The sequence below is a fragment of the Dermochelys coriacea genome, chromosome 5, assembly GCF_009764565.3.
Source record: "Dermochelys coriacea isolate rDerCor1 chromosome 5, rDerCor1.pri.v4, whole genome shotgun sequence".
Classification (NCBI taxonomy): Eukaryota; Metazoa; Chordata; order Testudines; family Dermochelyidae; genus Dermochelys; species Dermochelys coriacea.
Window position 1 is genome coordinate 119,946,780 of NC_050072.1, and position 27,638 is coordinate 119,974,417.

Consider the following 27,638-nt stretch of genomic DNA (forward strand, 5'->3'; position numbering starts at 1 on the left):
GCTTTTCCCCTCTGAAATGAAGGATATGTCAGCATTTCCATTATAAACTCCTATTATCCAGGGTTTAGAAGTAGGCCATAACAATTCATGCTGTGCTGAAACTTACTTAGCGCACAAAGTATCAGCCCAGACACATTTGTTTCCAAGTTTCATAGTTAGCTGTTTGGGTTTGGCATTGGGATTTTTAATACATACAATTTCACATTAAATATAACATTAACATGACCATTTCTTATGATTCTTAGTGATTCTGCAATGACTCCTAGGCGCCTCAGTAGGGACCAGGACCCCACTGTGCTAGAAGCTGTAGAAAAATAAAACAAAAAAAAGAGACTCAGATTGCTTTCTCCTGCTCTTGTTTTTTAAAGTACATTTTTCATCCCTGGGTAACTGCGAGGACCCTATGTGTCCTTTTGCTTTACACTGCTCCATCCTTATGTCTCAGGATCAAAGCCAATGAAAATTAGATAGGGTTGCCAGGTGTCCAGTTTTCAAGCAGAACGCCCGGTCAAAAATGGACCCTGGTGGCTCCGGTCAGCACCACTGACCGGGTTAAAAAAAGTCCAGTCAGCGGCGCAGCGTGGCTAAGGCAGACTCCCTGCCTGCCATGGTTCTGCACGGCTCCCAGAAGCAGCGGCATGCCCCCCTCTGGCTTCTACACGTAGGGGCAGCCAGGGGGCTTTGCATACTGCCCCCTCCACAAGCGCCAACTCTGCAGCTCCCATTGACCAGGAACCGCAGCCAATGGGAGCTGCAGGGGTGGCAGCTGTGAACAGGGCAGCACGCGGAGCTGCCTGACTGTGTCTCTGCATAGGAGCTGGAAGGGGGACATGCTGCCACTTCTGGGAGCTGCCTGAGGTAAGTGCTGGCCAGAGCCTGCATCCCTGACTCCCTCCTGTGCCCCAACTCCATGTCCCAGCCCTGATCCTCCTCCCGCCCTCCAAACCCCTCAATCCCAGCCCAGAGCACCCTTCTGTACCCCCAATCCTGTCATCTCTGGCCCCACCCCAGAGCCTGCACCTCCAACCAGAGCCCTCACTCCCTCCCTCATCCCATCATACTGCCTCAGCCCGGAGCCCCCTCCTACATCCTGAACTCCTCATTTCTGGCCCCACCCTGGAGCACGCACCCCCAGCCAGAGCCCTCACCCCCTCCTGCACCCCAACTCCCTGAACCAGCCTGGTGAAAGTGAGTGAGTGAGGGTGAGAGAGTGAGCGACAAAGGGAGGGGAAGGGAGTGAGCAGGGGCCGGGCCTCAGAGAAGGGGCAGAGCAGGGGTAGGGCCTCGGAGGAGGGATGGGGCAGGTGGCGGGGCAAGGGTGTTCGGTTTTGTTCAAGTAGAAAGTTGGCGACCCTAGAAATGTATGAAGCCCATCAGTTCCACTCCTTGACTGGCTAGGGATGCCACTGCTGAGTAACATTGGTTCTGAACATCTCAGCTAAGGATGAAACTGCCAGACTACATGTGGAGGTGATGTGCAAGGTGACGGTGAAAGTTACATACCTGTAAGTGGATATGGGTCTAAGTGAGAGTGTGGGCATCTCAGCTGGAGTAACACCAGGGGTGAAATGGTGGCCCTGAAATCAACAGCAGTCACCCTTTATGCCCAGGGGCCAGAAGAAGTCGTCAGTTAAAGGCAGGATTTATGCCTTTTTGTATTTTTTACCTACAATTTCTCACATCCTCCTGGTAGTTGCAATTGTCTCCTTCCAGCCTATTTGCATGTAAAGTTAGGCTCCTTAGTCCATATTTAAGTGTTCAATTAAGTGGCTTGAATTCCAAAAAGTGCTCACTACCCTACAGCTCCCACGAATGTCAATGAGACCTGCTGCTTGCTCAGCATTTTGAACAGAAAAAATCAAGCCACTTTCTAAACACCCCCAACATAGTCTAAGGACCCTAACTTGAGACTCCCCTTTTCTTTTTAAATCTTGGCCACTCTCTTTAAATTTGGCCTGCTGTCTGCTCAGTGCTCTAACCCACAGCATCTCTGGGACTCAGCTAACGATAGCGAAAAACCATATTAAGGACTTGAATTCAGGTCTGTGTTACATTCCAGGCACAGTACTCTCGAGAACACCAATATAACAACAACAGCTCCATTTTTAAAATAATGCGTTGGCACTGAGCAGTGAATATATTAAATTTAATGAGTCTGTGTTTTTAGCTATCCAATGTTAAAAGCACGGTTTACATAATTTGCTGTTTGCCTTAAAAGACACGGTCATTTTCATGTTGTCATTTGAATATGTATTTAAATGCTCAAATCACAAGACAATGTGGAATTCGCAAGTTTAAAAATCAAAATTTAACTTGGAATCAATGAAAAAAACAAATATGTCTCATTAAAAGTCCAAGTTATTTCTTTCTTCTCTTTCTGTGTTCTCTTGTAGAGCTTTTCTTCATTTTTAATCCTAATGTATAAAAACATTTAAATAGAAAATGTTTAACCCTTCAGTTACCATGTCTTTGGAAATTTTCCAGGTAAGAGCAAATAAGCAGAGCTGTAAAGAAAGGAACTGTACTGGTTATAATAAATATGAGGCCAATTTAGTCAGAGCTTGTGCACCTACATCAAAACAGTTCAACTGGATTTTGCCATCAAGGCCCAAGATTCAGTGTATGACCCTTCTTTCCTCTACTCACACATGCCCTAACCTACCGTGTGTCACCTGCTTGGAAAAGGCACACCACTGAGGAGGGAGAATAGGTAATGTGTTCAAAACTGGGATGTGTGTTTGTGAAAGGAGTTGATGGGTGGTGGCTCACCAAAGGGTTCTCAATCAGCATGAAGTAGCCCATAATCCAGGAATGGTCCTGAGCGCTACTGGCACCATGCTATTGTAAAAGCATTTCCCCGCTATACGTGAAAGCATCATAAACATTAATTTATTCATTGGGCACTAATTTATTATACCCTTGCTGCTGAAGCTCACTGGAGAGTTTGCAGAACTCCAGCATAAGTCACACTTTAGTCATTAAAAGCTCATCAATTCTCTTTGTCTTTAGATCAAAGTCCCCAAAATGATGGTGGCAGTCAGTAGGCGAGCTGAACTTGAGACTCCTTTTAGTCCCTCTCAAATGATAAGCCTGGACAACACTAGATGACCCTTGAGGTCCCTTCTAACCCTATGATTCTACTTGGCACCTGCAAGAAAACTTCCCTTTGGGAGTCCAGGATGGGTAGCTGATTAAAGTGACTTGAGTTGTATCAAAACAAAGGTATTATTTATTCACCCAAAGGTAGTAGCAGTCAGGGCAAGGGATAACACTATTAAAAGGCCTATATACTTGGTTCTTACCTAAACATTATTCTTTCCTTGCCAGTCTTGGGTAAGCACAGCTCAACCCAGACATCCCTACTCCAGGGCTAGCAATGACAGACAGCCCCTGCAGCATCCTTTGTTTCTCCCTCTGCCACAGTCTGCTCTCCAGCTGCTGCTGCCTGTTCACCTCCCTTTCCTCAGACCAGGGACTTTTAGTGATGTCCTAGCCCCTTTGATCCCAGGTTTAGGTCTAAGACAAATAAATCTCCCTAACCTAGTCAGAGCCAGGCAGGTGGATATTCCCCAATTGTTACTTTCCTCAAGAATCCTCTGCTGATACCTTATCTTTATCCATATTTAATTTTCTGTTTGTTCCCCACCCGCTCCCCCTCAACAGCCTCCTTTGATTTAACTCATTGCAGTCAGGCAATAGAACATCAAGCAGGTAATCTGAGGTGCACATGACATTCATAAAATAATACTGATAACTCTTCATTCTTCACAGGTGGGCATATCACTTTCTGGTAGCACAATACAGCATTTCACCTCAGCACAAAGATTACCTCTACCTAATTATCCATTTAATCCCTCTATATTTTCAAAAAGCTTTAATTACTTAGATAAATTTGATGTTTTAGAGGAAATCTAGAAGCATTTGGCATAAGCATAAATATTTTAAAGAGGAAATACACAAAATGTAGCAAAATTAAAGTTTTTGCGACTAAGTGTAAATATGAACGAGAGTTGAGTAATTATTAGTAATGCATTTACTTAAAGCAGATATGCGGTAATTAGTGTGTAATTCAGCCATGAAAATTAAATGGCACATTAGATGTTTGCTTTCCATTTGCGGTGACCATTAACTGACTCCAGTAAACTTGGAATTTTCTGCATTGCACACATTTGGAGACTTGATAGCTGTAGATTTACAAACAAATTTCACTTGGAGACTGGAAATTCCAGTTCTGATATATATTGATTCTATACCAGAGATCAAGTCATTAATTTGTTAGGACAGACTATTAACAAGAAGGGGCTTCTTTGATTAACCAGGATGCATACCCATATTAACTCTTAGCATACTAAGGACAGCATGCCCACTGCTCCAGTGCTAGCCTGTCTTTACAAGGGCCCAAATTCCTGCCCCTCCATCTGCTTTACTCACTGGCATCTCACTACACCTCCCATGGAAGCACTCCATCCTCCCCCCCATCCCATCTCCGGAGCACCTCTGCTACTCTCATTCCACCATGGCTCTATCCTACAAGCATCTGAACTGATCTCCCCTCTAGACGCTAAACCCTCTGTACCACAAGTGACTAGTTCTGACCATCATCTCAACAGCTGAACTCTTCCTGAGGATATGCTAATGACACTATAAAAATAATACATTCCTCCATGCACAAGCTGTGAGCACAGCTCCAAAGCATGTAGGAACTTCTCTTGAGCTCAAAGGTGTATAGTCCAATCAAATGCACACTAGACATTGGTTTCCCCTTTATTTCAAAAGCAATCTTGATTTAATATAATTAAGTTTGGAATGGCATGTTATAGATTCTCAGACTTGCTAGCTTATAGAAATTAACCTGTTTTCATATCTAATGAACATTTTCTGCAGTCTGCCAATGAATAGAAAGGGAAAGAATTGCTAGGATGCATTTTTGTATAGATCTGTTGAATAACTTGTGATTTCATCCTAGGGATCTTTTCAAGGTTTCCCTGAAAAAAGAAACTTAAAGGTCCCCAGAAACTGAAAGCCTTTATTTAACTGCATAATAGCTACAGCCACTGTCTCCATGGCCCAATCAAACACTGGTGCCAGTCAATGTCAATGTGATGCATAAACCTTTGCTCTGGCAATGGTACTGAGAACACCAAGTCATTACAAACATGCCACCTAGCTGTCATCAGAGGTTTATGGCTTTATCTCTGGAACTATTTTTTCCTAGTGAATTATTCAGCTATTTTTTTTAAAAAAGCATTTGAAGACCTCCATTAAATACCTGTTATATATTTATTGCTACAGTACTCACTAATTTATATCTTGAGAGAAGATGAATGCCAGTTTGTATTAAATCGAAGAGAAACCGTAAATCTATACCTTATTGAACATACATTATAGTTATATTTATTTTATGTTATCATGCTATATCAAGGTCCTTTTCATGTACTGGGCAGGATCTTCAGTGTTGCAAATGTGTGGTAAATCCAATTGATTTCAATTTGCACAGACTGAGGATTGGTTCTGTGTTCTCTGTAGTCTTTCATCTTAATTTTGCAAAGCACATAATACCAATACCCAGGTTGTAGTGCTCTTCATCTGCCAGATGCTTTTTCCCCATAACTGACCTAATTCGAAAAGTAGTATTGAAAATCATATTATACACTGTCAGTGAGAGAATACATCAGGACTGTGCATTTTAACAGTACACCTCTTGTGATTCTGATTATTATTAGGATTACGGTCCAGCCCAAAGGCATCAACTGAGATCAGGGCCCCAATGGGCTAAGTGCTGCACACACATAAAAGAGACCGCTCCTGCCTTGAAGAGCTTATACTCTAAATAGAGAAGAGAAAAAGTGGTAAGGGAAACAGGCATGGAGCAGTGAAGTGATTGATCAGGGGCTATACTGCAGAGTTGATAATAGAACTCAGGTCTAAGATCCAGTCTAGTGTTGTGCCCATTGGCCCATGATGCCTCTCATTGAGACTTTTCATTTCAAATAATTGAATTTCAAGTAAAGTTACAAGAGATTAAACCCTGAGAATTTAACATCTAGGGGAACGTTGGCTACCTAATTGATGAGGTTTAGGCATCTGAGCCAAAATTTTCAAAAATGGTGCCTAAAGCAAGGCACCTTTCTGTCTGTCATGCCCCGTTCTGAGTGGCTAGATGTTCAAAGGTGGTGAGCGGCTAAGAATGAGTGGCTGCATGCTCCGCATTTGTGAAAAATCAGGTCACTTATGCATATGCCTTATTATTGCTTTGGGCCCCATTTTTTTGAAAATTTTGGCTGAAATGCCTAAACCATATCAATTAGGTAGCCACGTTTCTCTTTGATGTTAAGTACATACTATAACTTGGCAGCCATCCTCACAAGTCTTCCCTATGCATTAGAACCTGGCAACTCTGAACAGTTTGGTCTTCTTATGGGTAACAGTGTCCAGCAACAAGGGGGCTCTGTCATTACTTCCTAAACAGCATCTCTAGTTCCTGGCCTTCCTCTGTCCACATAGCCAAAACTCTCATCTAAGCCCTCATCGTTTGGTGTCTTGGCTAATACAGCCTTCTCCTTTCTGGCCTTGACTGTGGCAATGATAATACCCTCCAGTCTTTTCAAAATCCTGATTGAAAGACCACCCCTCTTGGCTCATCACTCTGGCTCCACGAGCTTCCCTCTGGCTCCACCTTCCTCTCCACATCAAACACAAGCTTTTAAGGCCCTTCTCTAGTCAGCCTCTCCCTACACTGGTGATCTAGTAATGTTTTGTGATGTTGACCCCTTCCCTTTGCTCTGCCAATATTCTCAACCTTAACCACTCACCAATGAGCTTCTCCTTTAAATACTTATGCTGCATCTATCTCATGCATGGAGGAACCCTCCCCCATTCCGCAGTACAGCCATTACCTTGTTCTCTTTCAGGTACCCCCTTAGGTCTCACCTCTGCTACAGTGCCTACAAAACCCTGTCTGCTGATTAGGCAGGTGATGGGCTGTGACTGTCTCTCTCCCCCCACTTCTTTCCTTGTCCTGCTCCCTGACTCTGGTAACTGCCCCATTCCTTCCATTTCTCACCCTACCTTTACTCCCCATTAAAAAAAAGCAAAACAGAAAATGCCACAGCATAGAACTAACAGTGCTGGGCCAATCCTTCACCATACTAATTTGCTTGTTCCCTATCCTGAAAGCTTTCTGGGGCAGGTATTGTCTCTTACCTGTTTGTCCAGCACCAGGCACAAGTAGGCCAGTTGGGGAACTGGCATAACATACACGTTTGCTACCACTAAAGTCTAGTACATTATTGGTCTTTTTACCATTCTTAATTTTGCCTGAGCTTCCTGGCTTTAGAAAAATAGATTAGATAAAGAGAGTGGCATTAGGTGATGCAATATCACTTACATTAAGTTACAGAAAGAATAGTGCCATCACAATCCTTGAGGATGCATTAGAGTGGATTACTCTAATATCTGGAGGGTCAAGATCAGCTTTAAACATCTTATCCTTTGCCATGTGTTTGGAGCAAGCCTGTGGCATGATTTCTTACTGAAGTAGAAAAAGAGAGACAGAGAAAGAAGAATTCCAATAATCCAGGGATGACTGGCAAAACCATTCTTCAGCCTCTGCACTGAAGACATATAAAATAGTGTAATTATGGCTGAGAAGGGGAGACATTGACAATCTTCTGAGTCACTAAGCATCCACACCTGCTATTGGGAGGTTTCAGTCCTAACTTCTTCATACCCTCAGCTTGTGCTGGGCTATTCCGTTGCTGATACTTCACTCACATGAACAGGATTTTGAAAGCATCTCCTCTGAACCAAGAGTGAATCTCTCATCTTGCACTGATATTGAGGTTGTGCAGCCTCTCTTCCTCTGTGTCCTAAGCATACCCATTTAGCAGCCAGGTGGAATTGTGATCTGATATCAACTGAATACTAGAAAAGGAAGCCGTTCAATTCAGTTGCCAACACTACCTCAAAGGGCAACTTGGGGGAAGAGAATGTCCAGGTTCTATTCCCATACGGGTCTGCTGGCACCCAGAAGCAGGCCCCATTTTTGATCAGCTTCAGTGAATATTACTGAACTATTCTGCTTGTAACTACACAGGCAGAAATATATAAGGAACCTTTACTCAGAGGCTACCCCATTCACTCCCTTCTCCTACCACCTGCAGAGTGCCTCTGGCAACAAGACACATTTAGCCATGTATCTCTCTGGGGTAGACAAAAATCACATTGATATGGAATATTTTTATAGGATCAGATACAAAAATATATATAACCTTTTTTATATCATACTGGGAAGTTTATCTATCTTCTGATAGTAACCAAGGCTACTACACAATGGTTTTGTACCTTTTTAGTGACCTAATCTGTAAAGTGGGAATTTGATTCTATCTACCATGCAATGGTCTGAGAGGTTTCTGCCTCCAGATCATCTACAGTAGTGAAGCTGTCATTGGTTTGAGGGCTTTGAGGCGCACACAAGAAACAGTCCATGATGTGTTCTCTGATGTTATAATGTTATGAACTTTATTAGCAAAAAAAACAGAATCACAGACACAAAAAAGATAGAGCCAATTCTTATTGTCCAGCACTTTCATTACTCACATCATCCATTGTGGGGAACCCCAAAGTAGGTAAGATGATCCATGCATGCTCATGAGGCACTGTGTTCCAATATATCCTACTGTCCAGAGGCTGGGTACTGTATAAGGGGTTATGCTGATACGCACTGTGCTTTACACATGTTCAGTCATGGTTTCAGCCTCCTTTCCTTATATGCACTTCCACCCCTCATTAATATTGGGGTTGATAACTTTGATTTATATTGTATTCATTAGCATTTACACCAATTAGTTGCCATGGTATGACTCACAGACTTTAAGGCCAGAAGAAACCATCATAATCATCTAGTCTGACATCCTGCACATCACAAGCCACAGAACCTCACCCACCCATTCCTGTAATAGACCCATAACCTCTGGCTAAATTACTGAAGACTTCACATTACAGAGAATCCACCATTTTCCCTAGTTTAAACCAGCAAGTGACCCATGCCCCATGCTGCAAAGAAAGATGAAAAAACCCAAGGGTCTCTCCCAATCAGACCTGGGGGGAAATATCTTCCCAACCCCAAATATGGCCATCAGTTAAATCCTAAGCATGCCAGCAAGACTCAACAGCCAGACATCAGGAAACAATTCTTTGTAGTAACTCAGAGCCCTCCCCACCTAGTGCCCCATCTCCAGCTACTGGGGATATTTGCTGCGAGCAGTCGCAAATGGGCCACATGCCTGTGTAGGCACTCTCATAACACCATCCCCTCCGTAAACTCATCAAGCTCAGTTTTGAAGCCAGTTAGGTTCTTTGCCCCCATTGTTCCCCTTGGAAGGCTGTTTCAGAACTTCACTACTCTGGTGGTTAGAAACCTCTATCTAATTACAAGGCCAGTTTATATCCACTTGTTCTTGAGTCAACATTGGTGCTAACTTAAATAAGTCCTCTCCCTCCCTGGTATTTATCGCCCTGATGTATGTACAAAAAGCAATCATATCCCCTCTCGGCCTTCATTTGGTTAAGCTAAACAGCCAGGCTCCTTGAGTCTCGTCTTGTAAGGAGAGTTTTCTATTCCTCTGATCATCATCGTAGCCTTTCTCCACACCTGTTCCAGTTTGAATTAATCATTCTTAAATATGGGACACCAGAACTGTACACGGCATTCCAGATGAGGTCTCACCAGTGCCTTGTATACTGGCAATAGCACTTCCCTGTCTCTACTGGAAATATGTCAGCTGATGCATCCTAGGATTGCATTAGCTTTTTCGTGGCCACATCACATGGTGGCTCATAGTCATCCTATGATCAACAAATGCACCCAGATCTTTCTCTTCCTCTGTCGCTTCCAACAGAAACATCTAAAGATTATAGCAAAAATTGTTGTTGTTAGTCCCTAAGTGCAAGACGTTGCACTTAGCACTATTAAATTTCAGCCTATTTCTATTGCTCCAGTTTTCAGGTCATCCAGATCTTCTTGTATGATATTCCAGTCCTCCTCCATTTTGGCAATACTTCCCAATTTTGTGTCATCCACAAATTTTATTAGCACACTCCCACTGTTTGTGCCAAGGTCATTAATGAAAATGTTAAATAAAATTGGTCCAAAAACCGATCCCTGAGGAACTCCACTAATAACTTCTCCTAGTTCACCTTTCAGTATGACCAGTTGTAGCCTCCTCTTTTACCAGTTCCTTATCCATATTTCAATTCTCATATTAATCTCCATCTTCTCCAATTTAACTAATAATTTCCCCTGTGGGACTTTATCAAATCCAGGTAGATTAGATCTACTGCATTTTCTTTGTTTAAGAATATCAGTTATCTGCTCAAAGGAAGAGATCAGGTTGGTCTGGCACAATCTACCTTTTGTAAAACCATGTTGTATTTTATCTCAATTGCTGTTTACCTCTATGTCCTTAACTACTTTCTCGTTCAAAATTTCATCCAAAACTTTGTATGCAATTGAGGTGAAATTAATGACTCTGTCGTTTCCTGGATCACTTTTTTCCCCTTTCTTAAAAATAGGTACTATATTAACAATTCTCCAGTCAAAGGGTAAAACCCCCAAGCTTACAGATTCATTAAAATATGCTTGCTCTTGGGCTTTCAATTTTGTGTGCCAGTTCCTTAATATTCTTGGATAGAGATTCTGCGGTCCCATTGGTCCCATCACTCGCTTTACCTCTTATCTGCCTCCAGTGCTGATACACTACCACAGGTAAGTGTAAAGGGATGCAACTACAGCCTGAAATAAAACAACTGAAAAAACACAACACAACACAACAGTTCAACATTTCATAGGAAGCTGGATGGTTTTCTCTTTCTGCCCTAGGATTTTTGTTACATGGTGTGCATACCCCATTTAAGCTGGTATATAAACACTGACTACTATAACCCCCGTCCAGTAAAGCACTTATGAATGTGCTTAACTTTGAGCATGAGAACAGTAATGACAGTGGAATTACTCACATGCTTAAAGTTAAGCACATACTTAAGTGTTTTGCTTGGTTGGGGTCTATATAAATTACACCCAAGGAACTACTGAATCCATTTTGTGATATGGTTTAAATAAGAGTAAAACCACAGCATCTAAAAACCATGACTCTTTTATATCTAAAACTCAGCCCTTAAAACAGTTTTTTTCTATAGCTTAGTAAAAGATCCAAAATGCTAGAGTATCTTCCCTGGCTCGCCGACAACCATGTGGCCCTGTTCATATAAAAAGCAGCTGCTCTGAACATCTCTTTTGTAAGTGTTGCAATTTGATTGGACTGCAACCTTGTCCCTTTGAAACCTTCCACTGGCTTCCCCCACCATATCAAGTTTATTCTTGCCTACAAGAACTTGCTCCTCCTATGTATCTATGTCCATTTCTGTTGCCTTCTGTTCCCTCCACTCCACCAGTGACATCAGATTAGCACCCCATTTGCCCATTTCATCCGTAATCACCTACATAGTGTCCCCTAAGAATGAAATGTCTTTCATCAGCTGGTCCACAAGGCCACTACTATCTCTACATTCAAATACCCATCGAAGACCCACTTCTTCCATCTCTGTATAAAAATGACTTTTAAAGACCCTCTGCTGCCACAATGCCTGCGAAAGAAATTAACTGGTTGATCGTGGAAAGGTGGGAGAGTACATAGGGGGAGTTAATATATTTGAAAGAAAAGCATTGTTATAGTATTAAAACATTGTACGACCAGAACACAGTCAATTATCTGAACACTCCTGTATATATATATATTGCATCCCTTTCCTCTATCCCCACTTCTGTACATTTTGATCAGAATATGATTTTTTTTTAAATCCAAAGACAGAATACCAAAGGGTTATTTTTTCCAGTTTTCAGCAACCGAAACACCTTTCATTTTCATTGAAAATCGAAAACGTTCTGGCAAAAATGGATTTTTGATCGCAAAAGTTTCTAGTTCATCAGAACATCATTTTTCTCCTGAGTAATTTTTTGACCAGCTGTACTGTTTTATCTTTTAGCAATGTGAGCTGTTTGGGGCAAGCACTGTGCCTCCTTTTGTGTTTCTGTGGAACCTAGCATGTACTGGCTGCTACTTGGAAACAAACCATAAACAAGAATGGAGATGACCAAATCAGATTCCTGCTATGGGAAAAGGATTTCCAGCTTCACTGATATGGACCACAGCATGTTTCTACATGCTTTCATGTTCAAGAACACAAATGTCAGAAGATATACAAGCTGAAATTATTTTCAGGTCATTCATTGTGCCTAGTAAATTAATTAGTATAAATCAGGAAAATTCTAGACTGTTGGAAAGGCTCTGATGACCAAGTTTTGAAAATCTATGGGGGATTTGTCGTGTTATTGCTCATTTCTGGTTTAGCAACAAACAGAAAATTATAGTGTTCTAGGTATTCGATTTGCTTTTGATTCCCTCAGTTCCTCTCAGGTCTTTAGACTTATGTAATTTGTATAAACCATAATGAAGATCTATGTCCACATTGACTTCTTGCTGCCAAGAATATTACTGTGAGGGCTTGGTAATGATGCACTCATGTCAGGCAGTCTGAAAGGCTAGACAGAGTAGTATTTCTCTTGATTGTGGACAAACTATGACAAGAAAATTGTTGGATCCACAAAATAACACAAAATCCGAGATCTAAGAGGAGAGCCAAAAACCCTGCTTCCTTGTCCCACTTTTTTCATGGTTACGTGGTAGGCAACTTCTGTTCCATCCTCCCCGCAAGGGACTGATTTAAAGTTCACTGAAGTTTAATGGTGAAATCCTAGCGGATCTTAAACATAAAAAAGAAGCTTACAAGAAGTGGAAGCTTGGACATATGACCAGGGAAGAGTATAAAAATATTGCTCGGGCATGTAGGAAAGATATCAGGAGGGCCAAATCGCACCTGGAGCTGCAGCTAGCAAGAGATGTCAAGAGTAACAAGAAGGGTTTCTTCAGGTATGTTGGCAACAAGAAGAAAGCCAAGGAAAGTGTGGGCCCCTTACTGAATGAGGGAGGCAAGCTAGTGACAGAGGATGTGGAAAAAGCTAATGTACTCAATGCTTTTTTTGCCTCTGTTTTCACTAACAAGGTCAGCTCCCAGACTGCTGTGCTGGGCAACACAAAATGGGGAAGAGATGGCCAGCCCTCTGTAGAGATAGAGGTGGTTAGGGACTATTTAGAAAAGCTGGACGTGCACAAGTCCATGGGGCCGGACGAATTGCATCCGAGAGTGCTGAAGGAATTGGCGGCTGTGATTGCAGAGCCCTTGGCCATTATCTTTGAAAACTCGTGGCGAACGGGGGAAGTCCCGGATGACTGGAAAAAGGCTAATGTAGTGCCCATCTTTAAAAAAGGGAAGAAGGAGGATCCTGGGAACTACAGGCCGGTCAGCCTCACCTCAGTCCCTGGAAAAATCATGGAGCAGGTCCTCAAAGAATCAATCCTGAAGCACTTAGAGGAGAGGAAAGTGATCAGGAACAGTCAGCATGGATTCACCAAGGGAAGGTCATGCCTGACTAATCTAATCGCCTTTTATGATGAGATTACTGGTTCTGTGGATGAAGGGGAAGCAGTGGATGTATTGTTTCTTGACTTTAGCAAAGCTTTTGACACGGTCTCCCACAGCATTCTTGTCAGCAAGTTAAGGAAGTATGGGCTGGATGAATGCACTATAAGGTGGGTAGAAAGCTGGCTAGATTGTCGGGCTCAACGGGTAGTGATCAATGGCTCCATGTCTAGTTGGCAGCCGGTGTCAAGTGGAGTGCCCCAGGGGTCGGTCCTGGGGCCCGTTTTGTTCAATATCTTCATAAATGATCTGGAGGATGGTGTGGATTGCACTCTCAGCAAATTTGCGGATGATACTAAACTGGGAGGAGTGGTAGATACGCTGGAGGGGAGGGATAGGATACAGAAGGACCTAGACAAATTGGAGGATTGGGCCAAAAGAAATCTAATGAGGTTCAATAAGGATAAATGCAGGGTCCTGCACTTAGGATGGAAGAATCCAATGCACCGCTACAGACTAGGGACCGAATGGCTCGGCAGCAGTTCTGCGGAAAAGGACCTAGGGGTGACAGTGGACGAGAAGCTGGATATGAGTCAGCAGTGTGCCCTTGTTGCCAAGAAGGCCAATGGCATTTTGGGTTGTATAAATAGGGGCATAGCGAGCAGATCGAGGGACGTGATCATTCCCCTCTATTCGACACTGGTGAGGCCTCATCTGGAGTACTGTGTCCAGTTTTGGGCCCCACACTACAGGAAGGATGTGGATAAATTGGAAAGAGTACAGCGAAGGGCAACGAAAATGATTAGGGGTCTAGAGCACATGACTTATGAGGAGAGGCTGAGGGAGCTGGGATTGTTTAGTCTGCAGAAGAGAAGAATGAGGGGGGATTTGATAGCTGCTTTCAACTACCTGAAAGGGGGTTTCAAAGAGGATGGCTCTAGACTGTTCTCAATGGTAGCAGATGACAGAACGAGGAGTAATGGTCTCAAGTTGCAATGGGGGAGGTTTAGATTGGATATTAGGAAAAACTTTTTCACTAAGAGGGTGGTGAAACACTGGAATGCGTTACCTAGGGAGGTGGTAGAATCTCCTTCCTTAGAGGTTTTTAAGGTCAGGCTTGACAAAGCCCTAGCTGGGATGATTTAACTGGGACTTGGTCCTGCTTTGAGCAGGGGGTTGGACTAGATGACCTTCTGGGGTCCCTTCCAACCCTGATATTCTATGATTCTATGATTCTATGAAGTCAGTTGAAAGATTCCCATTGAATTTAAGAGGCTTTTAGTCTTGCTTCAAATTTCTGATGATAACGTTTTCTTGAGTGAAGGAAGTAGCTGAAGGCTAGATTGATCCCTCATTGTGGACAGGCAGGATTCAAATGCTCTGTATGTTGTATTGCTGTTTCCAGTATTTGAAGGTGAAGCACTCTGGGACTAGTATACTCCAGGGACCACAGAGCTAGTCTGAAACCCCAGGCTAAAATTTAAGTTTAAGTTCCTTACAGTTTTGTTTTGGGTTTATCAGTGGCTGGGAATTTGGGGGGGCAATTTTGTCTTAAATTGCAAAGTGCTTTTGTATAATTTATCTTGTGCTTTTGAAGACCAATTTCAATAAGAATTCAATACAGAAAATAAGATGCAGGTTTATAACTGCAAAGAGATGATGCTCAGCAATGCATTTAATAAAGGCACTCTGAAACTAACAAGCAAGTAGCAAATTCTGTAAAATGAATAGTAACATCACAATATAAGCAAGAATAAATTATTTTGGGTACATAAAATTCAGATACCTTCCTAGAAGTAGCAAGATTCCTTACTAGGGGAAGCTATTAATTGCTCCCTCAGTGTTATCTGAGATAATTCAGTGTGTAACACTTGCACTTTAAAGTTAGCCCTGCTCTCTGTGAGTTGATTTAGGGTTGTGCAAGGGTATTAATAAATGTAACAGGATGAAACTCAGAAAAGGAAAATTCAGACTAAATACCAGGCAAAACTTTCTGACAAAGCTATTAGGATAGTCTCTCAAAGGAAGAAGTGAAACCCCTTTATCTGAGTCATTTAAAACTAGGTTATTTTGCAATGTTCTGGAGAGAACAATCCTGCATTGACAGAGAGGAGGACCTGTGCTCCTGAGGGTAAAATCCTGGCTCCATAGAAATCAAGGGCAAAACTCCCAGTGACTCTAATGGATCTAGAATGTCATTCTTGGCCCTTTAAAATTCCTCTTGCCCTGAAGGATTTCCTTCCCGACAGGGTGAATAGCACTGCATTCCTAAAAGAGACACTCTTTTACTGAAGTGGAAACCTTAAAGGGTTGGGAATATAGTATTACCCCCATCTCTCATATCTGTGCTTCATTTCCATTTCCAATTCAAAAATAGACCAACCATTCTTTATTGTGAAGCATTTTGCTGGTAAGGTGCGTACATTTTTTCAGCATCCAGTACTGGGAAAAAGTCACAGCTTCATCTACTCATTTTAAAGACAACCGCCTTGTCCCACTTGGGGCAGGTCACTTTGAGACGTGGCCCATTTCAAAATTCAATTAGGTTCTTTTTAATTAGCTAGAATTTCAATAACCCATATTAGATCCCTTGAGAAGTTGTACCGATCCTATAGTGGATCTGGTGAGAGTTTCAACCCTGGAGAATGCTTTATAGCAGTTATGCAGGAGATCAGATTGAACAGAATTACAACACAACACAATCATTTAAAAAGACACTATCAGCTTTGAAATCACACTTCACAAGCACTTTTCCTAAAGTGTCCTGAATCCAAACTCCCTTCCTCTCCAACCATGTGTAGGAGGAGGGAGGTAATTTTATCTCTCTAACAGCATTCGTGAGACTGATACTGGTATGCAGCGTCCAGTCCTGGTGTCCACATTTTTAAAAGGATATCTTTTCCAGGCAAAAAAATTATTCAGGAGGTGGAAAAATGCCTTATTGTAATAGAGTTAAGGAGCTCAATCTGTTCATCTTATCAAAAAGAAGATCAAGAGGAGACTTGACTACGGTGTATAAGTATCTTCACAGGAAGAAAACACAGAGTACTCAAACAAGCCAAGAAAGGCATAAGAAGAACCAATCTGGAAATTAGAGCCAGACTAATTCAAACTGGAAATAAGTCACAATTTTTAAGAGAGGGTGATTAACCTTTGGAACAAACTACCAAGGGAAGTGGTGGATTCTCCATCTCTTGAAATCTTCAGACCAAGACTGGATGACTTTGTGGAAGATATGCTTTAGTCAAACAAGTTATTGGGCTCAGTAGAGGGGTAACTGGATGAAATCTATAGCCTGTGTTATACCTGAGCTGGGTGAATAACTCATTTTTTTAGTTCGCTGGCAGATGTGAAAAACAAACAAACAAAAGCCAGTCAATTTGGCCTGAACCAAATCTAAAAATTGTGAAGTATTTCAGAAAATTGAAAAAATATTAATGATTATGATGTGCTACTATGAATTACAGTGACTAGTGATAGGACCAGAGAGAGAAAGTGAGAATGACTCTATAGCTTCTTGGTTGGGATACCCACCTAAGATGTGGGGCTCCCAATTTCAAGCTCCTGCTCCAATGGCTCTTTAATGATTTATTCAAAACAGCTTCAACAGAAGAGATTGAGAGAATCCTGATCCAGCATGGCCCAATGGTGAGCACACATCTACAATATAGGATGTGCTGGTTTAAATCTGTTCTCTACATCAAGTGGAGGTGGGAACTGAACCTGTGTCTCCCAAATCCCAGGTGGATGACCTAACCACTTGGCTAAAAGGTTATATGGGAGGCTAACTCCAAATCTGCTTCTGATATATGCCCCAACATTTGTTTTGTGAGGCTGAAACTATGTGACAAATTCATATTAAATTCAAGAATACTTTTGGGTTGACCAAAACTGCATGTTTGGGTGAATAAATTATCCATCCTTAAAAATTTGCCCAGCTCCAATATTCTACAAGAGGTCAGATTAGCTGATCTATTAGTCCCTTCTGGTCTTCATAAAATCAATGAATCTATGAACAGATGAACCCAGTGTATATAATATGGATGAATGACCACTTTTGGCACGAATACAGATATCTAAGGTTTCAGAGTAGCAGCCATGTATCTCAAAGATAGCTGGGAGTGCTGGGAGTGTAGGGCCTGAGGAAAGAGTCCACATAGCCAGACAATCCTGCTGTTAGGGTGCCAATGCTTGAGATGATGGGGCGTCCAGGATTTCCAGGTTTATGGATCCTGGGTAGCAAATAGAATACTCCCGACTTCGAGACATCACTGACTTCCTGAGGAAACTACAATCCATTGGTGATCTTCCAGAAAACACCATCCTGGCCACTATGGATGTAGAAGCCCTCTACACCAACATTCCACACAAAGATGGACTACAAACTATCAGGAAAAGTATCCCTGATAATGTCACAGCAAACCTGGTGGCTGAACTTTGTGACTTTGTCCTCACCCATAACTATTTCACATTTGGGGACAATATATTCCTTCAAATCAGCAGCAATGCTATGGGTACCCGCATGGCCCCACAGTATGCCAACATTTTTATGGCTGACTTAGAACAATGCTTCCTTAGCTCTTGTCCCCTAAAGCCTCTACTCTACTTGCGCTACATTGATGACATCTTCATCATCTGGACCCATGGAAAAGAAGCTCTTGAGGAATTCCACCATGATTTCAACAATTTCCATCCCACCATCAACCTCAACCTGGACCAGTCCACACAAGAGATCCACTTCCTGGACACTACGGTGCTAATAAGCGATGGTCACATAAACACCACCCTATATCGGAAACCTACTGACCGCTATTCCTACCTACATGCCTCTAGCTTTCATCCAGATCATACCACTCGATCCATTGTCTACAGCCAAGCGCTACAATATAACCACATTTGCTCCAACCCCTCAGACAGAGACAAACACCTATGAGATCTCTATCAAGAGTTCTTAAAACTACAATACCCACCTGGGGAAGTGAGGAAAAAGATTGACAGAGCAAGACAGGTACCCAGAAATCACCTATTACAGGACAGGCCCAAGAAAGAAAGTAACAGAATGCCACTAGTCGTCACCTTAAGCCCCCAACTAAAACCTCTCCAGCGCATCATCAAAGATCTACAACCTATCCTGAAAAATGATCCTGCACTCTCACGGATCTTGGGAGACAGGCCAGTCCTTGCTTACAGACAGCCTCCGAACCTGAAGTAAATACTCTCCATCAACTACACAACACAAACACTAACCCAGGAATCTATCCTTGCAACAAAGCCTGATGCCAACTCTGTCCACATATTTATTCAATTGACACCATCATAGGACCTAATCACATTAGTCACACAATCAGGGGCTCATACACCTACCAATGTGATATATGCCATCATGTGCCAGCAATGCCCCTCTGCCATGCACATTGGCCAAACCGGACAGTCTCCACGCAAAAGAATGGACACAAATCTGACATCAGGAATCATAACATTCAAAAACTGGTAGGAGAACACTTCAACCTCTCTGGCCACTCAGTAAAAGACTTAAGGATGGCAATTTTGCAACAGAAAAGCTTCAAAAACAGACTCCAATGAGCGACTGCTGAATTGGAAGTAATATGCAAACTTAGATACCATTAACTGGGGTTTGAATAGAGACTGGGAGTGGCTGGGTCATTACACATATTGAATCTATTTCCCCATGTTAAGTATCCTCACACTTTATTGTCAACTGTCTAAATGGGTCATCTTGATTATCACTACAAAAGGGTTTCTTTTTCTCCTGCTGATAATTTTAATTAGTTAGCCTCTTACAGTTTGCATGGCAACTTCCACCTTCTTTGTATGTATATATCTTCTTACTGTATGTTCCATTCTATGCATTCGATGAAGTGGGCTGTAGCCCATGAAAGCTTATGCTCTAATAAATCTGTTAGTCTCTAAGATGCCACAAGTACTCCTGTTCTTTTTACACATATATAAGTACATATACCTCATTGCACATGGAATATGTGTTTGTACATGATTACTGACATATGCATGATTAAAAGCTCCTCCCAAAATACTTATTTCAAGCAAAATCTAGTTGCATTAATGTTCAGAGAAATGTAAATCAAACAACTAAAAACCTTGTTGGCTTATACCACAATTTGAGTTTCAAGGAGCAAATGCAGTACCATGTGATGCAGATTACCAATCGCTGAGTTTGAATACCAAATCATCTCAGGAATACTCACAGAGAATTGTCTGTAAGGAACATATAGGCTGAAATTTGTTTGCACTTGACCGACACTTTTGCATAAGGATCAAATTACATTTGTTGACATTTCACAAATAGAAAAAGGGAGTTCACCTAGCTGTGATCATTACATTTAACAGATTCCTTGAGAGACATCATAATTAACTGACCATTTCAATGAGACCTGATTAAGTGGTACGTACTGTATTCAACCTTCCCCCTCCCAAACAAAACCTATTGTCTGTGTTACTAATAAGGCCTTATTTTATTAAACATGAAACTGTTTTAAAATCTGATTTCTTTTTCACTGTTATTCTTGCTGTTTGTTTACCTTTGTTTATATTCATCTTGGACCATGACATTAGAGTCTTCTCTTGCTAGCTAGTTTCAGTTTATCTGACTAGAGGGGTAAATAAAAGTCATTCCAATTCTTGTGATTCAGACATAAATTAACCTCTCACAATTCTGGAAAACCTTCAAAAGGCGGTGGGGGGGAGGATTTCTCTGCCAACTTTGCTTTCCATCATACAAGCATCATACACACAGATCTAGCTGAACCTCGATAATATGTGATGATCTGAACTTTGTCAACCCTAGGGTATTTTGTTTGTTTGTTTGTTTTTAAAGCAAGGCGGTGGTGTTTTATCCTGGATTCCTTCTCTTTCTCTCTCTCTCCCCCCACCTGGATACAAGGACACCTTGTGCAGAGAGATCACTAAGCTGAAAAACACTAACAAGCTGAGGTGGAAGAAGCAGTGTTTATAAATTCTATTTTTTCCTCTCAGTTGCTCTTATTTCTGGACTTTTTCTCTACATCAGGCCTGGCTGAACTGCATAGAAATAAATAAATAAATAAATAAATAAATGGAAAGCTCTCTCTTCTCTGGGAGGACTGAGACCACTTTTATTCAGCCAAAATTGAATCATGCTAACTTTACTGAGATGCTTCGGTCTCTTTCATTTTTGATCTGTGGAGCTGACTAAAGAATCAGAGTTGCAGGTGAATTGACGAGCCAGCACTACCAGCTTGGCTGAACGCTCTGGGATTTTTTTTCTTTAAAAAATGAAATGAAATATGTGACGGGAAAACAGATGAGGGGGATACAGGCACAATAAATGAAAGGCAAGGGAGGTGCCGGGGAGAGAGGAAAGGAGAGAAAAGATCACAGTCTTACAAAGCCTCAGCCAGAAAGACCAAGAATCAGGCAAATCACATTCGGCTACATTTTGCAAAAGCTGGGGTGCGGGACTAGCTATCTGGGTGCCATCTAGGGGCTCGGGTTGGAGTAGGGCAACCAGATTTTCAAAAGAGGAATTTGGGTGCACCCAGGTTGTCTGAGCACCAAGCGGCCATAGCAACCAAAGGGGCCAAGGAGCAGCCTGGTCCAAGGACATAGGTGGATGTCAGACAAAATCTGCAGAAGCTCCCAGGAGCTGCCTCAAAGTCAGTCATGTCAGAAGCACAACCTAGCTAGGAGTCACCCATTAAAGTACCTGAACTTCATCAGCTGCTCTCTCAAAACAGACAGCAACTGGAGTAAGTGTTTTTGAATGACAGCGATGAACAAATAGGATTCACTGAGGTGAGGGGTTATGGAATGAGAACAAAAAGAAAAGGAGTACTTGTGGCACCTTAGAGACTAACAAATTTATTAGAGCATAAGCTTTCGTGAGCTACAGCTCACTTCATCGGATGCATCCGATGAAGTGAGCTGTAGCTCACGAAAGCTTATGCTCTAATAAATTTGTTAGTCTCTAAGGTGCCACAAGTACTCCTTTTCTTTTTGCGAATACAGACTAACACGGCTGCTACTCTGAAACCTGTCGGAATGAGAACAGAGGAGCAGAGTCAGGTTAGGATGGGGACAAGGAGGAATGAAGGTGGAAAGGGGTAAGGGCGTTAATACAAGGGCTGATGGGGAAGGGAGCATGAGGAGGGGCAGCATGAGTCCATTGTCACATGTATGCTACTTCATGAGACACCTCAGTGAAGGGAGGTGGCAGGAAAAGCAGACCAAGTCTCAGCAGAGGAGGGGCCCGTACCCACCCAACAGGGCCTCTGAGCCTCAGAGCATCTTTCTCTACCTCACTAAAGCATAGGTCATGGAAAGATTCAGACTCCTCCCTGAGGATACCAAGGCCATGAGAGATTACTGGGAGGAGAAGGGAGAGAGGCCATCTGAGAGGAGCCAGGCTCTTCCACTTCCCAATCAGAGTCAGCACAGACCTCATAACCCTTGTCACTGGGTCCTTTTGGTGGATCTTCCACTCGTATCAGCCAGTCTGCTGCCTCTGTGTACCTAGAGGACGCCCTAGTGTTAATGTTATAATCCACAGGGTGACAGACCACTTTAGCTTCTCTATAGATAAAGAGAGTAGACATCAGATTATGCAGGAATTCTTTGCCATAATGAAATTCTCCTCTGTACTGGGTATGGCAGGTAGCGCAAATATCCCCCTGAAGGGGCCAAGAGGAAACAATGCAATGTATAGAAACAATAAACATACCAAGCCCATGAATCCTGGCAGCTGTTTGGCTCACAAAGATGGTGTCCGCAGTTGTGAAATATCCAGGACCCTGCCACACAACTCTTACGTCCTGCCAATGACCCCACCAGCACAAAGCTCATGCTGAGATGGAAGGATTGTGAGCACTCCCTAGCCAGCTCATTTTCAAGGCCGGGTCATAGCTGTAATTAAGGCATCATTTTCTGGGTCAGTCTAGCTGTTCTTTCCCTTGCATTTTTCATTCAGCCTCTTTCCACTTCCCATATAACCTGTGCTTGCCCCAGTTCCTGTGGATATGCCACTCCCCCATAGTGCCTGGGAACAACCTGCTTTTAAACAGCTTGCCACAGGAACCCATTAGCACATGTACATCACTAATTTCCACATGCTAATATCACTAATTTCCACATGCTAATATTGGGCATTTCTGCTTGGCAGCCAAGATATTTGCATGGGTTCGTCTGAAAATCCCTCTGAGTACGGGGTGACTGAGCAATATGAGGCCTGATAAAACACCAACTTTGAAAATCCTCTGGGCAATCAATTCACACTTCAGGATGCCCCAAAAATAGCTATTTGTGCTTCCCTAAGATTTTGGCCATGTGACCATGTTTTCAGAGATTGAGCACCACCTACATTCTGCTTTGAAAAGTCCCTTTGTTTTCAAAAGAGACTGATGGTGGGGGACAAAATCCTCCACAGAGCTTCCAACAGAGGCCTTTTGAAAAGCTCCGTGTTATTCTCTTTCTGGTACAAAAATACTTATTCAACTCACAAGGCCATTTGCAAGGGTTAATTACCCCACATTTATCTATCTATTTTATTTGTCCTTTATACATTTATACTAGGGCTGTCAATTAATCACAGTTAACTCATGCGATTAACTAAAAAATTAATTGCAATTAAAAAAATTTATCGGGATTAATCGCACTTTTAAACAATGAATATCAATTGAAACGTATTAAATATTTTTGGATATTTTTCTACATTTTCAAATATATTTATTTCTATTACAACACAGAATACAAAGTGTACAGTGCTCATTTTATATAATTATTTTATATTACAAATATTTTCACTGTAAAAATGATAAACAAAAGTAGTAGTATTTTTCAATTCACCTCATACAGGTACCATGCTAACTTACATATATATATAAAACACACACACACACACACACATTTTGTTACATAACTACACTCAAAAAAATAAAACAATGTAAAACTTAGAGCCTACAAGTCCACTCAGTCCTACCTCTTGTTCAGCCAATCGCTAAGACAAACACTGGAGATACTGCTGCCTGCTTCTTGTTTACAATGTCACCTGAAAGTGAGAACAGGCGTTCACATGGCACTTTTGTAGCTGGTATTGCAAGGTATTTACGTGACAGATATTGTATGCCCCTTCGTGCTTCAGCCACCATTCCAGAAAACAAGCTTCCATACTGATGATGTTGGTTAAAAAAATGTGTTAATTACATTTGTGACTGAACTCTTCATGGAGAATTGTATGTCTCCTGTTCTGTTTTACCCATATATTACCCATGCCATATATTTCATGTTATAGCAATCTCAGATGATGACCCAGCATGTTATCATTTTAAGACCATTTTCAATGCCGATTTGACAAAACACAAAGAAGGTACCAATGTGAGATTTCTAAAAATAGCTACAGCACTCAACCCAAGGTTTAAGAATTGGAAGTGCCATTCAAAATCTGATTGGGACAGGGTGTGCAGCATGCTTTCAGAAGTCTTAAAAGAGCAATCCTCTGATGCGGAAACTACAGAACACAAACCATCAAAAAAGAAAATCAATTCTGCTGGTGGCATCTGACTCAGATGATGAAAATGAACATGCGTCGGTCCACTCTGCTTTGGATTGTTATCGAATAGAACCCATCATCAGCATGGATGCATGTCCTCTGGACTGGTGGTTGAAGCATGAACAGGCATATGGATCTTTAGCACATCTGGCACGTAAATATCTTGCAACACCGGCTACAACAGTGCCATGTGAAAGCCTGTTCTCACTTTCAGGTACCATTGTAAACAAGAAGCAGGCAGCATTGTCTTCTGCAAATGTAAACAAACTTGTTTGTCTGAGTGATTGGCTGACTTTTATGATAAAGAGATTGCACTACAGCAATTATATTAGGTGAACTGAAAAATATTATTTCTTTTCTTTTTTACAGTGCAAATATTTGTAATATAAAATAATTATATAAAATGAGCACTGTACACTTTGTATTCTGTTGTAATTGAAATCAATATATTTGAAAATGTAGAAAACATCCAAAAATATTTAAATAAATGGTATTCTATTATTGCTTAACAGTGCGATTAATCGAGATTTTTTTTAGTTGCGTGATTAATTGTGATTAGTTTTTTTAATCACTTGACAGTCCTAATTTATACATCTATCTATCTATCTATCTATATATCTATCTGTAATGAATTCTACAGGATCCCTGCATATTACCAATTACAGAATCAGGACTGATGGCTGAGCCAGACCTAGAGCCAAAAATCTGAGGAAGTTTGCCTCTGTTTGTGAACTTTGCAGTTCACTTATGTCAAGGCTGAATCCACACTCTATCACTCCAAGTGCAGAAAGTGAGGGACCGCAAGGATTCTATAAATTAATACTTGCCACTCCAGGCTTGTATTAAACTCCCAAGGTTACAGCTTTTCTCTGATCTTGGCTTGGTAAACACTGCCACCACCCAAATGCAAAAAAACCCCTTTGAATCCAGGAAGGAGCACTTGGGGTACCCTCAAGCCCTTTCACCCACCTCCGGGGAAGAGCTGAGAAAGAAAACAAAAGAATTAGCTGTGGCCATCAGCTAATCAAATAACATATGCACAAACCTCTTAGGACACCAAAAATCCAATTCTGTTCTTAAAAAAGGGTAAACTTTATTAAAAACAAAAAGGAAGAAAATGCATCTGGAACTTAGGCTTTTGCTAGATTTTAAAAGAGCAATTCCAAAAATTAAGAATCCAAAATAGCTTTCTTGGGGTTTCATCTTAAAGGTTACAAGCATACAAAAACATCTTGGTTTAGCACAGAGGAGTCCACAAGCCAATAAGAAATAAAAGAAATAACCCTAATTGAGTCTTTTTAGACATTCCCTAATTTTACTTACATATCTGAGGCTCCAGATAAGTAGGTTCGAGGTCTGAATTGATAATCTATAAACATACCTGCTTTAAAGCTGTTTACAGCATTACTTCTCTGTGTCCCTGCAGCCCAGAGAACAACAGAAAAAGGGAAAGTTTCTTTCCCAATTTCAAAAAGTTCTACCTTCCCATTAGCTCTTCTGGTCAGGTGCCCACTCCTTTTCTTTTACCTGTGAGCTTGTTAACCCTTTACAGGGTTACAAGCAGAGAACAGATCAAAAGGGATTTTACAGCTAACTGGCTGGCTGGGTGTCCATCAAAGGGAGCTACTCCTCCCTACTCCCACTTCATGTATCATAACTTCTTTATATAGAATTTTAAGGTTGTTGGATGAAAGTTGCTATGTATTATTAATAGTTGCACAGTATTATTAATAATAATAAAAGCTGAGACCATGGTGTCAGGGTTGCTGTCAAATTATGGTAAGAAATACTTCCCTATTTCATCTCTGAAACAACTTTTTGAAAATAATGGGATAATTAAGCACCACTTTGTAGTACAGGGAGGAAGGCTAAAATCCCAAGAAATGCCCTTAATTACCTTAACGTTCAGGATGTGGTCCTGTTGAGAATGAGGCTTTCTGCTTTTTATTAGCGGTGAGTAATTTTTTACAATGCACAATCAATCAATCTGGTTTTCTTCCCCTCTCTCAAAATCATAATCTGATTAAGAGAACATTTGTATTTTTGTAAAATTAATCTGTTTAGGCAGACAGAGAGTTTAATTTCCTTTGTATGCAATGATCAAAACTCTAGAGGAGTTCCTTCCCCTTTCCCTGCGTACTACACTTTCAAAAGGGTTACAATTGTTTTCTGCTGACTCCTTCTATAGGGAACATCATATTGGCCTCCTTTGGCAGTAGTGTAGTCAAAATCTGCATTTAAATGGATATATTTCAAAAAATAAAAACACATGGGAAGTTGGAACTATTGTGTTTTTTTTTTCTTTCAATGAGGCATTTTATAGACAGATTTTATTGAAAGTATGTGTGGTCTGTCTAAAATAACAGAGGTTTCAGAGTAGCAGCCGTGTTAGTCTGTATTCTCAAAAAGAAAAGGAGTACTTGTGGCACCTTAGAGACTAACAAATTTATTAGAGCATAAGCTTTCGTGAGCTACAGCTCACTTCATCGGATGCATTTGGTGGAAAAAACAGAGTAGAGATTTATATACACACACACAGAGAACATGAAACAATGGGTTTATCATACACACTGTAAGGAGAGTGATCACTTAAGATAAGCCATCACCAACAGCAGGGGGGGGAAGGAGGAAAACCTTTCATGGTGACAAGCAGGTAGGCTAATTCCAGCAGTTAACAAGAATATCAGAGGAACAGTGGGGGGTGGGGTGGGAGGGAGAAATACCATTTCCCCATGGTATTTCTCCCTCCCACCCCACCCCCCACTGTTCCTCTGATATTCTTGTTAACTGCTGGAATTAGCCTACCTGCTTGTCACCATGAAAGGTTTTCCTCCTTCCCCCCCCTGCTGTTGGTGATGGCTTATCTTAAGTGATCACTCTCCTTACAGTGTGTATGATAAACCCATTGTTTCATGTTCTCTGTGTGTGTGTATATAAATCTCTACTCTGTTTTTTCCACCAAATGCATCCGATGAAGTGAGCTGTAGCTCACGAAAGCTTATGCTCTAATAAATTTGTTAGTCTCTAAGGTGCCACAAGTACTCCTTTTCTTTTTTAAAATAACAGAAGTATTCTTATGGGGACCCAAATGCAACTACACCAAATGTAACTTCTTTTCCCTCATTGTAAGTATAATTTTTATGTTTGTTGTCAAGGTGACATTCTGCACTTTTCATAGCCACACTTTGCACTTTTAATCCAAGGCTCTCGAGTAATTTACCGACTTTAATGATCATTCTTAGTGTTGTATTATGGTAGCACCTAGAAACCTCACAAAGACCAGGGGTAAAATTTTCAAAAGCCCCTCAGTGACTTATGAGCCATGACACTTCTCAGGGCACCCAGGGCTGTGTGTCACCTTGCTGCCATCTGCCTCCAATATGAAGGATTTTGCTCGTGCCAATTGGGTGTTAGCTCACTAACACAACCAGCCTGTCAGCACTCAAGCACTCTACTTTGGGCTATGCCAGCCCTGCCTTTGCCCTGCAGGTTGATGATAGATTGACCCAAGCCCCTGAGTTCCCTCCAAGTGTTCCCCTGTGGT

The 27,638-nt window shown here is 41.6% G+C and overlaps 1 long non-coding RNA gene across 1 annotated transcript in view; it reads right to left on the minus strand.

The window, feature by feature from the left end:
- The window catches only part of LOC122460329, a 61,354-nt gene extending 35,739 nt beyond the window's left edge, over positions 1-25,615 (minus strand). Inside the window, exon 1 of the long non-coding RNA XR_006281576.1 lies at positions 25,476-25,615. This is a non-coding gene — a long non-coding RNA (uncharacterized LOC122460329). The remainder of the gene's footprint in view (positions 1-25,475) is intronic.
- Between the last annotated feature and the right edge of the window lie 2,023 nt (positions 25,616-27,638).